The sequence below is a fragment of the Gallus gallus genome, chromosome 1, assembly GCF_016699485.2.
Source record: "Gallus gallus isolate bGalGal1 chromosome 1, bGalGal1.mat.broiler.GRCg7b, whole genome shotgun sequence".
NCBI classification, from domain to species: domain Eukaryota; kingdom Metazoa; phylum Chordata; class Aves; order Galliformes; family Phasianidae; genus Gallus; species Gallus gallus.
The window spans coordinates 49,301,982-49,316,195 of NC_052532.1; the positions used below are offsets into that span (position 1 = coordinate 49,301,982).

The 14,214-nt window shown below is 47.7% G+C and overlaps 1 protein-coding gene, 1 long non-coding RNA gene and 1 other non-coding gene across 9 annotated transcripts in view; 2 read left to right on the forward strand and 1 right to left on the reverse strand.

Moving 5' to 3' along the window:
* LOC121109327 overlaps positions 1–12,906 on the reverse strand; it is a 33,512-nt gene extending 20,606 nt beyond the window's left edge. For all 3 annotated transcript variants that reach the window (XR_005848758.2, XR_005848763.2, XR_006932666.1), the window contains exons 1-2: positions 12,786–12,906; positions 1–11,679 (exon numbers count right to left, since the gene is read on the reverse strand). The exon at positions 1–11,679 is cut by the window's left edge. This is a non-coding gene — a long non-coding RNA (uncharacterized LOC121109327). The remainder of the gene's footprint in view (positions 11,680–12,785) is intronic.
* Positions 12,907–13,183: 277 nt separating this feature from the next.
* The window catches only part of TCF20 (transcription factor 20), a 115,284-nt gene continuing 114,253 nt past the window's right edge, over positions 13,184–14,214 (forward strand). For all 5 annotated transcript variants that reach the window (XM_015289182.4, XM_046907299.1, XM_004937691.5 and 2 more), the window contains exon 1: positions 13,184–13,268. The gene's annotated coding sequence lies outside the window, so the exon portion shown is untranslated. The remainder of the gene's footprint in view (positions 13,269–14,214) is intronic.
* MIR1581 (microRNA 1581) lies at positions 13,392–13,477 on the forward strand. The gene has a single exon (NR_035066.2). It is a non-coding gene; the product is annotated as a microRNA 1581 (primary transcript).

Here is a 14,214-nt window from a genome sequence, read left to right on the forward strand (position 1 = left end):
CTGGCTTCGTGCAGATGCTTTGCTGAAAGGTATTGAGAAGTTTGGCATTGCTCCCTCTAAATGGCCCAGACATTCATGGAGAGTTGGCCAGATGCTGTCCCTCACTATTGCCCCTTCCAGATTGTTTAGGCAGCCAAAAAGTCCTCCAGCATAGAGGAATCTGTGCACTAGGGGAAGACCTGGAACACAATTTTACTCTGGCTGGCATTAAGCACCTGAGAGCCATTTCCTGGTAAAAGAAGGTAAGGTGGTCTGAACAGAGGCAGGAAAAGGCAGTGTGGCTATGTCTTGGATCTTCTCGCTTGGCTGATAGTTACGAGTTAGAGACAAGGAACTGAATCCACTCATAATGAAAGTAGCTGCAACTTGGAATATGCAGGCATGGATCATTTGTGGGGGCCATATGATGTAGACTAGAGGCCCACGCAGCCCTGCACCCTGCCCTTAGCACAAGTATCAGATGTTTCTAGGGACAAAACCTCAGGGAACACTTCCTTCCTGCCCTCAGATCTTTGTTGTTCATTTCCCCTCCAGAACTCTCATCTACTTAAAAAGTATGTTCTCTCTTCTAACACTGGAAAATTTTTCTGAAAAACGTCTCCTGTGTCTCCCTCTGATATCCTGCTGCAGAGAGTTCTCCAGGTCAACTATGCAGTGTGGAGCCTGCGCCAGCTTCAGCTGGCACCATCCCTCTGTTTCATGAAGGGCAATATTTTTCAGCGTGAAGCACTTTCACAAATCCAGTGGTATAGAATCAAGTGCCTTCTTCCATGTGAGAGCTAGTTGCATGCGTTCTGCTTCCAGCACCAGTGGCATCCTGCAGTTAGTGCTGTGCCTTTAAAGCGGTGGTAGCAGAGGCAGTGGCAGGTATCTGATTACTGCAGTTGATTACTGAAGGGAAGAATAGGTTCTTTTATATAAGCTGTCTTATACCACAGTGCATCTTATGTACTGGAAGAGACAGCATCCCTGTTCTTGTGTTCTTGCATTTTGAACTAATTGGGTAGGAAGATCAGTAAGTCCGGATTCCTCTTCTCTGTCCTAATTATTTATCTGTATACCTTTATCAGCTGCCCCCTTCTAAATGATTTGGTCTGAATGAGGAGATGCAGTACATCTTTTTTCCTACCGTGGAGTTGTCTGGGCTGTGCTGAATCACCTGTGTGTGGCCCACACCACTGAATTGCTGCTTTAGGGGCCAGCAGACTTGTAAAACAGAGTGGGAACAAAGCAACGAAGCAAGAGCGTGCGAGTGGGTCTGGCTCTTGTGGTCTCAGCGGGGGAGAGGTAAAGATCGAAAAAGAGATGGGAGAAACAAAGGAGAAGAGAGCAAAGAGAGGTGATGGGATGAGCTCTCACTGCCATGAGCAGACACTTCTGAGTGTGTTCAGTCTTCATGCTGGTCAGAAATGGGGAAGTGTGAGTGGCAGGGCTCCATCACCCCCACCGCTGTGTCCCACCTCAGGGCTTATCCTCTCCAAGTGAGGAGAGTGGAAAGGAGCTTCTGCAGTAGGAGCAGCTGTGAGGATTGGAAGAGAATGCCAAGGCCTTGGGCTCTCTGTGCAGCGAACAATGATTTAAAATGGAAAAGGTGGGAGAATTATATTAATCTCTGAGGTTGTTTCACAGAAGCCGGGAATGAGTTTGGTTCCCCTCGAAGGGATATAGCCTTCTCTGCACAGGTTAATTTGACTATGCTTCTCACTGCAGTGACAAGCCTCTTGATCAGCTTCCCACTCCATCATCCTGGGCTCTGGCCACTTGGGATACTCATCCTCTAGCTGGCCATGTCAGAACCTAATAGGATGTTTTCCTAAGAGCAAAACTTGTAGGTCAGTGGGTTCGGGCTGGAGCAGGAAGCTTGGGTTGCTGAACTGTGGCTGAGACTCGCTGCAGAGGATCACAGCCAGCCCTCGGTGCAGGATGCTGCACGTAAAGTGAAACAGCGCAGAGAGCACTTGAAACAAGAGCCTTTGCAAGCTGTTGCACTGCGCTGACAGCCAGCCTGGGTGGTGAGGGGTTAATCCTCTAGTGTCTGTTCCTGCTATGGAGGTGTCTGCACTCAGATTTTGTAGAACATTTCCCTTTGGTGGTGGCAACGGAGAAGAAGCTAGTGTAGGTAGGGCTCCATTCACCCTCTGGCATTCCAACTACTCGCTGTATAACCTTGCTTACAGCAGGCCTGTGCCACGCGGCGCTTAAAATATCAGTCTGTCAGCGCCTTGTCTACACAAGGAACAGTTGTGAGGAATAGACTCAACTGTTGAAGAAACAGGATTGGGGAGGTCAGGGAATTCCTCCTTCACAGAATCCAAAGTGATTTATTTTTTTACTGAGTCCAATTTTCCCTCCCCTCCTTGTCTGACAGCTTTTTGGGCAAAGAGTGACAAGTAAAGGAGGCATCTTTATCCCTTGGGCTGGATTAGTCACGTTCGTCTCTTTTGGAGCAACATTTTTCAGCACAGCAGCTTCCGTTTCAACAGATCACTTATAGCCATTTCTCACAGAACAAACGTCAGTGTCTGCTGATTAAGAATTAATTCATCTTCTTTTGAATAATTTTCCTCCATTTCTTTTTTCTCCTTTTCATCATTCTGCAGACACCTGAGAAGCAAGAAACTCTAGAAGAATACAGTGATACACTGTATGAGAATATCTGAGGGAAAAACTGACCCTGTGTGGATCAGACATCTTCCTGCACGACAGAGCTACTTTCTACACCATCAGTTCTCTGCGAAGAGCCACAGTGACTTCAGGGCACAGCCATGGGGCACTCGTGAACCTTGGGCTCCCTCCAGACTGCCCTTCATTAGCAGCAGAATACATCTGTTCAAATCCCACGGGGGCTCAGTCTGTATTTATGCAGCAAAGCTATTTTGCAGCAAAGCTGTTTTTGATGCAAAAGAAAAGCTGTTTTTTGTCACACATATCTTAAAAATGCTGCAGATGGAATCTGTGCAGGTTTTTCTCACCTGGCCTGGCTGAAATACTTGAATCTTGGTCCTCTGTAAGTGGTATCACAGTCCAGAAACCTCCCTGCTTGCTGGCCTGATCTTCAAATCTTGACCTGCAGCAGCCCATCTGATCCTGTGCCTATGGCTTTCCTGACACAGCCATCAGGCCTTCATGCATAGTTTAACGAAGATCCAAGCATCCACCTGCCCATTTTTTCTTTCTCAGGAACCCCACAGTGAAACATGCTTTCTCATAATCTGCTAATCCCATCAAGTAGTCACAGATGCCTGCTGTGACCATACTCAACTGACTCAAATCAGTGCCTTGGAAGAAATGCTTTCCCTTCAGCAATATCAGCAGTACTGGGCAAGGGATGGATGCATGAAGAGAGATAAAAATGGAGTTGAAGAAGACATAAAATATCTGTGCCTGCCAAGATGTCCCAGTGGCAATGACCCCTCCAGAACAAGGAAAAGGAAAAGCTGGGAACTTGAGGAAACTCCCTTGCTGGGCTGCGTAATTCAAACAGTTCTGGGTCCATGTCCCAGCCCAGAGAAGTTCAAGCTGATCTCCCCAGTTTGCTATTCTTTTTGGCAATGGCCATTCTTACTGTTTGGGATTTTGAATTTCTGTGGGAGGAGGTTTGGTACCTCTGCCCCACCAAAATCCATAGGTTTGCCTTTGTTTCAGCCAGCCATTATTTCCCAACAAAGATATAAGTTTTGTTTTGCTTTGTTTTCCCTCATAGATTATTCGGGCAGATAGACCAGTTCTCAAACTTAGAATGACCGGAGTGAGGAGAGAGACCCTCAAGGTGAATTTTCTACCCAAGCTCTTCTCTCTCCTGTCAGCTGGAACTTGCCTACCTTTTGTGCTGATGCATATTCCAGTTCTGGTAGGGAAAAGGTTACATTTAATATCCATATAACGCGATCAAACCAGCGGATCAAAAAAGCTGAGGCCGTTTTATCTCAGATTAAAAAAGAACAACAAAATAACAACCAAACAAAACCAACCCAAAATAAGAATATGTAGCATAACTTGAGAGGAATCATAGAAACCTCTTTAAAGAAGAAGATCAAATTAAAACAGAGCTCCAGGGTCATAGGACCCTCTCTACTTGAAGATAATGTTGCTATGCATCAGAGATAGAGGCTATGGAAAATGTCTCCAGGGCCTCCAACCTTCCTATACTATGTTTAAAGAGATAATCCGCTTATTGCTTTGCTCTTTTTATTAGAAGAGATTTCAGACATGCAATTTGGACTTTCTTAAACCACAGGAAAACGCTTTTTCTCTTCCCAGTGTTGAGGAATTCATTTCAGAAAGAGCAACAAATAGACAGTGTGTCTCACTAGACTTGGCTGCCAGTTGTTAGGTGATCACAATAATTAGAACTAAAAATTGTTGAACTCAGCAGTTTTAGTATTTAGTAATGTGACCAGAAATAGCAATTGGGATAAAAACATTTCTCAGAAAACAACAACAACAAAACAAAAGCAGAAACAGGGGATTGTGCAGGTATAATATCACCTTTCCTTAACAAATTTGAAGAAATGATGAGATGAAATATAAATACGTTGTAGTGTGGCAATAAAACATTCTGAAGAAGCTGCTGGTTGAGATGAAAGGTTTAAGTTTTCAAAATAATGCCGTTTGTTTGGGTTGTTTTTTGTTTTTTTTTTTCTTCGTGTGTGTGTGTGTTTTGCTTTTTAAATTTTATACGTGCTAAAAATAATAGTGCTGCAAATTTCCTGGCAAAGATCTCACTCTGCAGCGAAGTGTTTTGCTTTGCTTTTCTATTAAATAGCGTTCCTTACATTTATGTCTGAACAATTCTATATATTAAGTAGCAGTAGGTGTTTAAGATGAAACATAAGAAAAGGAATGATATTTGGAATAGGAGGGCTATTTTAGAACAGTCAGTGCTCAAGTACTGAACGAATCCCAACCGGTTCCGATCAATCAAGTGAAAAAGTAAAAATGTCCAAGAAACGCTGAAAGTCTGGGGATTTGGGCTGTGCGCCAGAGCCTGTCAAAGTCAGGAGGAGTTGCTGTGTTGATTTCAATGGGTTTGGGATTGGTTCTGTGAGGCTAAAAGACTGCTGCTTGAGAAAAAGGAAGCTTGGAAGCTGCGTAGCCTGAAGCTAGTATCACTTCTCTAGCATTGTGCACTGTGGGCAGCCGCCCAGAGTGTGTGAGAGAGAAAGGTGTAAAGTAGAAGATGGTGAGAGAAGAGTTGTTTATAAATGGTACAGAGTTTTCCAAGGAGGTATGAGGAAATGCCCTCTGGCACAGGTAGGAGAAACCAGTGAATATAATTTATATAATATTGATGCAGTTTCTTTATAGCAAAGGTTTGTTCAAGAAAAAAAAAAAAGGCAGTCGTTTGCTCTTCTTGTCTGTATGGTCTCTGAGAATAGATGCAGAAAGAGATTGTTTTAAGTGTGGACAATATAAATAATAATAATAATAAAAAAACATACAAAGAAGAGAAGTTAAGGATTATCTACCCCTGCTCCACACAAGTGAGACTTGATGACGGACTTATTGTGTTTATTCCTAAATTGAATGTGAGAATGGATTCCTCTTGAAAACGATGTCCCTGAGGGCCACAGCTCTGCTTGCTTTCCCCAGCGTGGTGCAGTTACACACAGAACATGCTCTCAGGTTGCAGAGCTGTAATCTTTGATTCCCAGGTGGTGGGAAAGCTAAGAGAAATTACCCCTTTGTATTGACAGGATTTCAGGAAGTGGAGACGTTATCAAAATAAGCGGTGGTGCAAAGGTGGAAAACACACTGTTTTCTTGTAAAGGAGGTGCCATATTAACACAGGGCCCTTTATCCTCTGTACCAAGAGAGAGCTTTCGGTCCTAAGATGCAGCCTCTCACTGTGATGATCCTCTCCGTATTGTCTTAGCTGGCACTGCTCTAAGGGTTGTTGGTGGCACTGAGGCCACCTAGTCCCTTTCAAACAATTCCTTCACAACACTTTCTAGCAAATCCTACTTTCAGAAGGCAAAAAGCTGAGCGCATATGAGTGGTTCACTCTTTTCATCCTTTTTGGTAGAGAACAAACTCTTGCATGGGTGCTGTTTTCTGGTATGAAATACACCAACCACGTTTTGCCTTTTATCTGTGGACAACAAAGAGCTTGTTGTGATAGGTGACTGAAACAAAATGCCTGACCAACGTGTTGTCCACTGTGTTCTCTTTCATTGCTGTCGTCTTCCGATCATCATCTTTTCCCTTCTCAGGGGTATCATTGACATTAAACACTTCTATGGCAGGTGTCTAAAGACCTAGTTTGGGCTGAGTCTTTTTGTGAAAGGAGGCACTTACTGAAAAGCACCCAAGTGGAATGGCTACTGCAGCTCTATTTGGACCCCTCTCCCACCCAGCAATGTCCAAAGGGCCAAGGGCAGGGGTCCCATCTTCCTGCTGGATGGTCTCTCTGCAGAGTCTGGTGTTTCTCCAGTCCTCAGCCATGCAAGGGCTGTGACCCTGTGTGTCAGGGATTTAGGGAAGGCGGTGAGTGAAGCCACCAGATGGTGCCCTAGGTCCTCTCTGCTCCCTCTCCTGTCCCCTGCCTGCCCGCATGCCCCTGGAGGCCCCCAGCCTCTCGAGGTGGGCACCTCGAGCCATGCAGAGCCGTCCCAGCCAGGGCTGCCTTCTGCCCGTATGGATGGTGCCTCTGGCCCCGCACAGCTCTGCACTGCAGCCCAAGTGCCACCAGCCCCTGAGAGGTGATGAAGACAGGGCAGGCTCCCCTCCTTTGCGTCCATGACATAAGAGCATCTCCCGGAGCTCCACTTTTCCTTCTGAAATACGTGGCTTGTGTTCCATAGCTCTTGGCCACATGAAGATTGGAATATACAGCTGGTAGGGTCAGGCAAGTCGGCTCCCCTGCTTTAAGCAGTCAGAATGTAATTGCCCAAATTGGAACAGCATGAACATGGAAAGGCTAACACATGGGCTTCTTTGAAACGTGCCTTTAGGTAACCAGTTAGAACCTCTGTTTTCTATCCCATCTGAAAGACTGTTAGGCCTACAATTTGGGGCAAGGATTTCTGAGCACTCCCAGGGGTAATAGTTGTACCCAAAATACCTGTACTGCAGTTGCGAGGGAATTAGCCTTGTAATGCCACCAGCGGTGCTTTACGCTGACACATGCCATTAAAATCAAAGATGTCAAGTGTCCTTGCAAGACTCAGTATGATATTTCAGCTTCATACATGAGGAAACGGAGACTCAGGAGGTTAAACGACTTTTCCAAAATAGCAGAGGGTCATAAGTAAAGTCAGGAGCAAAATTCAGCTTCCTACGTTCTTATTCCGATCAGGCTGTCAAGGTGGGAGCCAGCAGCTGGGTAAGCAGGAATTATTAAGCTCCTTTCGGTTTTATAAAGTATAGGGGAAAAAAGTCTCTTCCTGGGTCTCCAGCACCTGTTTCAGCAGCACTCTTCTTTCATCACTGGTTTCTTGTGCAGGTATTGATCGGGGCTCCCATTTGCCTGGATGAGGTCTGCTCACAGAGGTCACTGAGCTGCAGAAGTTACTGCTCTCTCTTATGGAGGTATCCACCATTTTGGCAATAAGGAGAGCTCGTAAAAGCCAAATTACCATGGAAAGCCCAATTACTTATGCTGTAATTCCCCAAATAAATGTTTATGGAGGGGACGTGATGAGTTACTGCACATCCATCCCAGAAGGTCTTAACTGCTGAAGAATCTCCTGGGCTGGTGGAGAGGGCTTAGGGCAGGCAGAGCAAATGGCTGTGGCTCGTCACAGCACTCTGCTCAGGGAAGAGAAGATGGGGAAGCCCTCAGTGCCAGCGCCGAGCTTCCGGGCAAGAGAGAGGCACAAGAAGAGGTGCTGTGATCATTCTGTGAATGGGAATGCTTGCCATTCTTTTGAACATTTGAAAGAAACCACAGCCGCGGTGTGATGCAATTCCTGCTTGGTTGGGTTATTTATTCAAACAGGGCTGTGCTCTGTGAGCACGTGGGGAAGAGAAAGTAAAACTTCAGCTCAGCTTTTGCTCCCTCGGGATTTCTGTAGGCTTTCAGACTCACTGAGGTCAAGGCAGGGTCTGAGCCTGGAGCACAGCGGCTCTTCAGAACAGCTCTGTGCAGCCCTGCTCTGCTAGGCAGTGTGCGAAACGCAGGTGTGGGTTTTGGAGAAATCAGTTTAATAAGGGAGCTGTAGCTCTTCTTCTCCTCCCCAGTAGATTTAAAATAATCTCGCTGTCCATAAAAATCAGGTTAGCTATTTTGGGTTCATGTAGAGCTAAAATGAATGCAGCATCTCTCATTTCTAGTCATGATAAGTCACTAGATATCAATTCTTAATTGCTTGATTAATCTTGAATTTTCAGAGCTGACAATGCCTGTCCTACCTCCAGAGAAAAGCTACATTTAAAAGAAAGAAGAAAACACTTTCCTCTTGATCAGAAACAAAAACCAAACACCAACCTCGCAAGGTAAGTGCATGAAACGAGAGAGGTTTGTGGCAGGTGTTGTCCTGAGACAGCCATTAGGCAGAGTGTGAGTGAAGCAGCCAGAGGTCCCCGAGATACGGGCGAGTGATGGACTCATTTCAGTGTGTGCTTCAGCAGTTAATTACAGGACAACCTCAAACCAAGATATTAGTGCACTCGTGTTTGCCTGTGTGTGTCAGGCCACGGTATTCATTTTAATAAATAAGTAGAGAGGTTTCCTTCACAGAGATCATTACATTTCTACGTATAGAAAAGCTGTTTAAGGTCAACAATTACAGGATATGGTACCTTTGTGTGCTTTGTGTATGCTTGGACTGATAATTATCACTGCAATGCCTCCCTAAGGGTGTTGTTAAAAAAATACAGACCCAGAAAGGAAAGGAAAGATGTTCAAACTCATTATAGAACATTTATAAAATTGTCTGGGCTTTTTTATTTTTTTAAAGCATTGTGTGCGTGGCACATTCAGGAAGAACAGCAGCAGGCTGCGTCAGCCCTTGCTCGGCCACTCTATGCTGTAGGTCTCCTATTATGTGGTGGCACAATGTGATAGAAAGGTGGCATGGGTGCAAGTTCAGGCTGGCTTTCCTACCGTGTTAGAAAAGCAGATACTTTGATCTCCTTACTCTAATTAAGGAATAATAAAAGCTCCGATATATTTATTTATTTATTTATTTTCATCTCAATTAGCTGCTGTCTATGGATGCCACAGACTTCTTGGAAGAGGTGGGTGCTGTCCAGGACAGCTTTTGGAAGGTCTGTGTGATCCAAGAGAATGTCATGACAACAACACTAAACAAAGGAGTGCTGTCATTGTTGTCCTGACCAGATGATGAACCAGGGACATCTCCAGAAAATCACAGTGGTGAAAAGGAAATGTTCTGAGGATACAATCACCCCTTAGATCTCTTTAAGTACTGCACTCCCTCCATAGCTACCTGCTGGAACCAAGCACGGATATTTTGATCTACAGCAATGCTGTTGAGAAAGTTTCCCCCATGTACAGGGTTGAGACCTCCTGCTCTGCAAATATTGCAGTTAGCAAGCAGTTAGGCAGTCAGAAGTGGGACATCCCCAAGGCATGCTGTCCCCATCTAATCCCTTCCCGCAGACACTGCTTCTTGATCATCTTCCATGAATTGGGTGATGGGAGCTCCTCTGGGATGCTGTCATGCAGATTTGCAGATTAATACTTATTTTGCTTAATTTCATTTACACTGATATCATTTACACTCCCTCAGACAACCCTAAGCAGTCTTTCTCGCTCCCTGGTGCTTCTGCACCCCTGAAGTTCTCATACGCAATTCCCATGATGCTCTTCACAGTTGTTATTTGGCCAACCTACACACACTGTAATCCCTTCCAGCTTTTTTATCATTTTATGTTCTTTTTTTTTTTTTATTTCCCTCCAAGTCGTTGACATCTAGCTTGTACTGAGCTGTCCAGATCTAAACATGTCTTCAAACCGTGGTCTCACCGCTATATTAAAAAATGGGACTATTGCCTATATCTCTGAGAAGAGGTCTCTGCCTTTACAACCCCAAATTAAATTAACTGCATGATTTTTGCTGCCATATAACATTGCAAAAACATATTAAATCTGCTGTCTACTGTCTCCCTGAGGTCTTCTGGTATTTCTGCTTTCAGTACTTGAGCACAAATGATTCCTCTCTTCACCTCAGTTCCTGCCTTTCAGAAGCTCACATGTTGTACCTCTGCCTCTCAAACATGTGGGATTACTCAGGGTTCCTCTTTGAGGAACAGTGGTGTGACTCCTCACGTAGGAGGAAATGCTCTCTGTGTTTTCACATGAAATAGTTTATTCCCACTGTTTCCCTTCAAGCTGTCCTATAGCGGTCTGTTTCAATGCAATCAGAAGATACATTACTCCTTTTGGTTTCCAGATATTCCTATTTATAGCTGTGTAGAGCACTGGCCTGTATATGTTAATAATCTGCCTCAATCTGCTGGAGCCTTAGGACCACAGGTTGAAACTCCTTTTCTGGAGGAAGGGAAATGCTGTTCTCTTTTTTTGGATGTTTCTGTCCCAGATGTCAAGAATACAGATTAGCTTTTCTTTGGTTGGGCATAACATATTTTAACGTTCCTTTGTGCAGGAGACATCTTTCTATGGGTGCCTCAACACTCTGAAATTAACTTCCCTGGGAAATAAAGTCTAGCACAGAAATTGCCGTCGTCCTCATTTTCCCTGGTATGAATACAGAGCAACAAGAATAGAGGAGGAAAAAAAGAAAAAAAAACCTCACAAAACCAAAACACTGCTCTGCACATCATTTTCTTCCTGGGGAGAGAACAAGACAAAGAAAACCAAGCCCCACATGTGACAGATGTTACGTGGATCAGTTAATGTAGTCCTCGACCGTACTTGAATATTATGATTATGAAAACAGCATAAGAATCGATACAAAACAAAACACATTTTATCATATTCTATTTCATAGATAAGAGAATCTGGAAGAATCAGTTAGAGAAGGCGAGACAGTGTTGTTTTTGTAGCTGTGATGGTCTGAGGATCCCAGGGAAGCAAGGTTTGTGGAGAAAGGTAATATCTTTTATTAGATCAGCTGATATGGCTGGAAAAAGCAAACAAGCTATCGGGCTCAGGGTCTCTTTATCAGATCTGACAGAAAGCAGCAAAATTCAAGCTAACTACAGGCTAGATGCAATTGTTCTTAGTTTAATCTAATTATATTAATCAATTTGACCACTTGAGAGGAAAAAAAAAAAGGAACACCTATGGAGTGCAAAGGCGTGTGAGCAGGAGTGAGTGACAAGCTGACGGCTCTCTGCTGGACCATGAGCAAAGAGAGGGTTGAGATTTACCTTCTGGGAGTCTTTTGCAGGTCTCCTTTGGGATAAGGACTGAAGAGCCTGGGTTGTTATTTTCCAGCACATTCTGCTAATGATGAGTATGTGTTCCTCTACTTTATTGTCTGTCTGTATGCTCCCGTTCTCAGATGGCAATTAGTTGGTTTCACTCACATGGCTTCTGTGGGGGTATCTCATCTGCCGGATGAAGTGATGAACTGTAGATTTGGGACAACTCTGCGCAGGAACAAAGAATTTCGGTGGTTTTGCTGTGGGAAGAAGGGCATTGATTATGCTGTCTGTGGAGCGGCGCTGGCATATTTCATGTTTGATGCTCTGGCGGGATCTGGTTCTATTTCATGTGTTTTCATCTGCAGATTTGCTTCCTGTAATGAGCTGGGAAAGGGAGAGGTGGAAGGTTAGGGGGAGAGGCAGTAGGAAAAAAAAAAGTCTTTCAAATTGAGACAGTCATTTAAAAGATTAATTTATGTGTGGATTTTAGCATGGGATATTATTGCCGTGGGGGGCACGCGATCAAGGGAGGGGGAATGCTGTGTTAGAGGCTCTAAACTAAAGAGCAAAAAAATAAATTGCCAGAAAGCTGATGTGGTCAGAGGCTTTGCCAGCCCTTTGTAATGCTGGCTGCACTGGACAAACACCAAATGAACCCGATCCCTTGAAAAGTGATTGTCTAAAACTGCTCTTGTTGACATTGCATCTGTATCGCAGTGGACATGCCTGCATGCTGCTGCCTTGCAGGGCAGGAGCCTTCCGCTCAGGTGGGCACAGCAGTGCTAACAGGGCCAGCCAAGCTCCTTGGTGTGCTTTGGGCGGCTGCTCGGCCCACACTGGCTTTGCAGAGGCATTTTTAGGCCCTGTAGTTTGGTGGTTCATGGGTGTTATGCTTTTGTGCCAGTTGTGGTGCCACTAACGCCAGTGCTGGTGTAGGAGCAATCTCGGGAGCAGTGGGGAGGCTGCGTCTCAGAATCACTGAATCACATAATTATTAAGGGTGGAAAAGACCACTATGATCATTCAGTCTGATGGTCAGCCCGTCCCCACCATGCCCGCTGACCACGTCCTCAGTGCCACATCCACACGGCTCTGGAACACCTCCAGGGACGGTGACTGCACCACCTCCCTGTGCAGTCTGTGCCACTGCAGCACCGCTCTTTCTCAAGAGATTTTTCCTCATATCCAACCTGAACCTCCCAGGGTGCAACCTGAGGCCATTCCCTCTTGTCCTATCACTGTTATCTGGGAGCAGAGGCCGACCCCCACCTTACCACAGCCTCCTTTCAGGTCATTGTAGAGAGCGATCAGGTCTCCCCTGAGCTCCTCCAGCCTGAACAACCCCACTTCCCTCAGCCGCCCCCCATCAGAGCTGTGCTCCAGACCCCTCGCAGCTCCGCCGCCCTTCTCTGGACACGCTCCAGAGCCTCCATGTTTTTCTGGTAGTGAGGGGCCCAGAACCGAACACAGCACTGGAGGCGCGGCCTCACCCGTTCAGAGGGCCGGTCACCTCCCGGCTCCCGCTGACTCGAAAACCCTGCGGACGAACAGCACCGTAGCGCGGCGCTCCCCGCGGGCCCGGCCCCGCCGTGGGCAGCCCCGGGGCGGGCCGTGCCGTGGGCAGCGCCGGGCGCCGCCGGATCCCGCCCCCGCGCCCCGCCGAGGAGCGCTCCCGCGCGCGGCTCCTCCTCCTCCACCGCCGCTCCGCCGGCAGCAGTCGGGCCTGATACCCGCGCCCGGCGGCGGGGCCTGGCCTGGGCGGGGGGCGGAAGGGAGAGAGGGGAGGAAGGGGAAAAAAAAAAAAAAAAAAAAAAGAAAAGAAAAAAAAAAAGGGAAAAAAAGAAGCACCGCCACAAGAGCCGACCCCCCCCGGCGGGTCACATGACGTGACCGGATCTTGCCCGCTCCCCGCCGCGCAACAAAGAACCGGGAGCCCCGCGCCGCGATGGCACCGTGAGCGGCGGCCCCGCCAGGTGAGCGGCCGGTGGGCGGCGGGCCGGGATACCCCTCCCCTGCACCCGTTGGAGGTGACTTTCCGTGCCCTACCGCTTTGTGAGGGCTTTGCGCTGAGCGGCCCCAACCGCCGCGGGGCTGCGGCGGGACGCTGCGAGCCGAAGGGGTGGGCGCTGCGTGGGTGTCCGCGGTCACCCAGCGCGCGGTCCCTCGGCTGCCTGCCTCGCGCAGCCCCGCGCCTTCCGCTCCGAGCGAGCCGTGCGCGTCGCTTCCCATCCCTGCCCGCCGTGACCTTTGGGGCCGAGCGTTGGGGTGATGCCGATTTTTGGCAGAGCGCCGTCCGGGTCCGAAGTGCCGCTCCCCGTCCAGATCGCTGCCGGCAGGACTGCGGCTCGGAGTTGCTGACAGCGGGTGACACGGGGGTGACGCTGAAGTTTGAGGGCTGCACGCTGGGATGGTGGCGTGGCCGTAGCCGGCCGTCGGCAGCTCTCCATCCCGAATCTACCGTCTGCGTGGTGCGGTCGGAGGCTGGAGGTCGGGGCAGGAGGAGCCCGTTGGGCCCGCAGCCCTCTTTGTGTGCATGGCGTGGGACGGCGCCGCAAAGGGAGCAGCGCTCTGCACGTTCCGTTGTTTTCCTTTTGCAATTTTCTTCTTGGCCTGTGACCCTCGCCGCCACCGTGCTGACATAACGCACTCCTGGGCATCACCAGCATCTTCTGCGCTTGCCAAGCTGCCTCCCAGCGGGGATTGAACGCCTCCGGGCCTGGCTGTGTCCGACTGGGAGTGCCTGTGGGCCGGCGGCTCCCCTTGAGCGCTTATCTTGGCTTGTGGGAATGGGGAAGGAACCGCAGCTCCTTCCAGGGGAAGGCTCTGGGCTGGCCTTGCTGCTGGAAACCTGGATTGAAAAGAAGTGAAGCCGAGGGCTGAGGAGGAACGAGGCAAGGCAGGATGGTGCTGTGTGTCCCC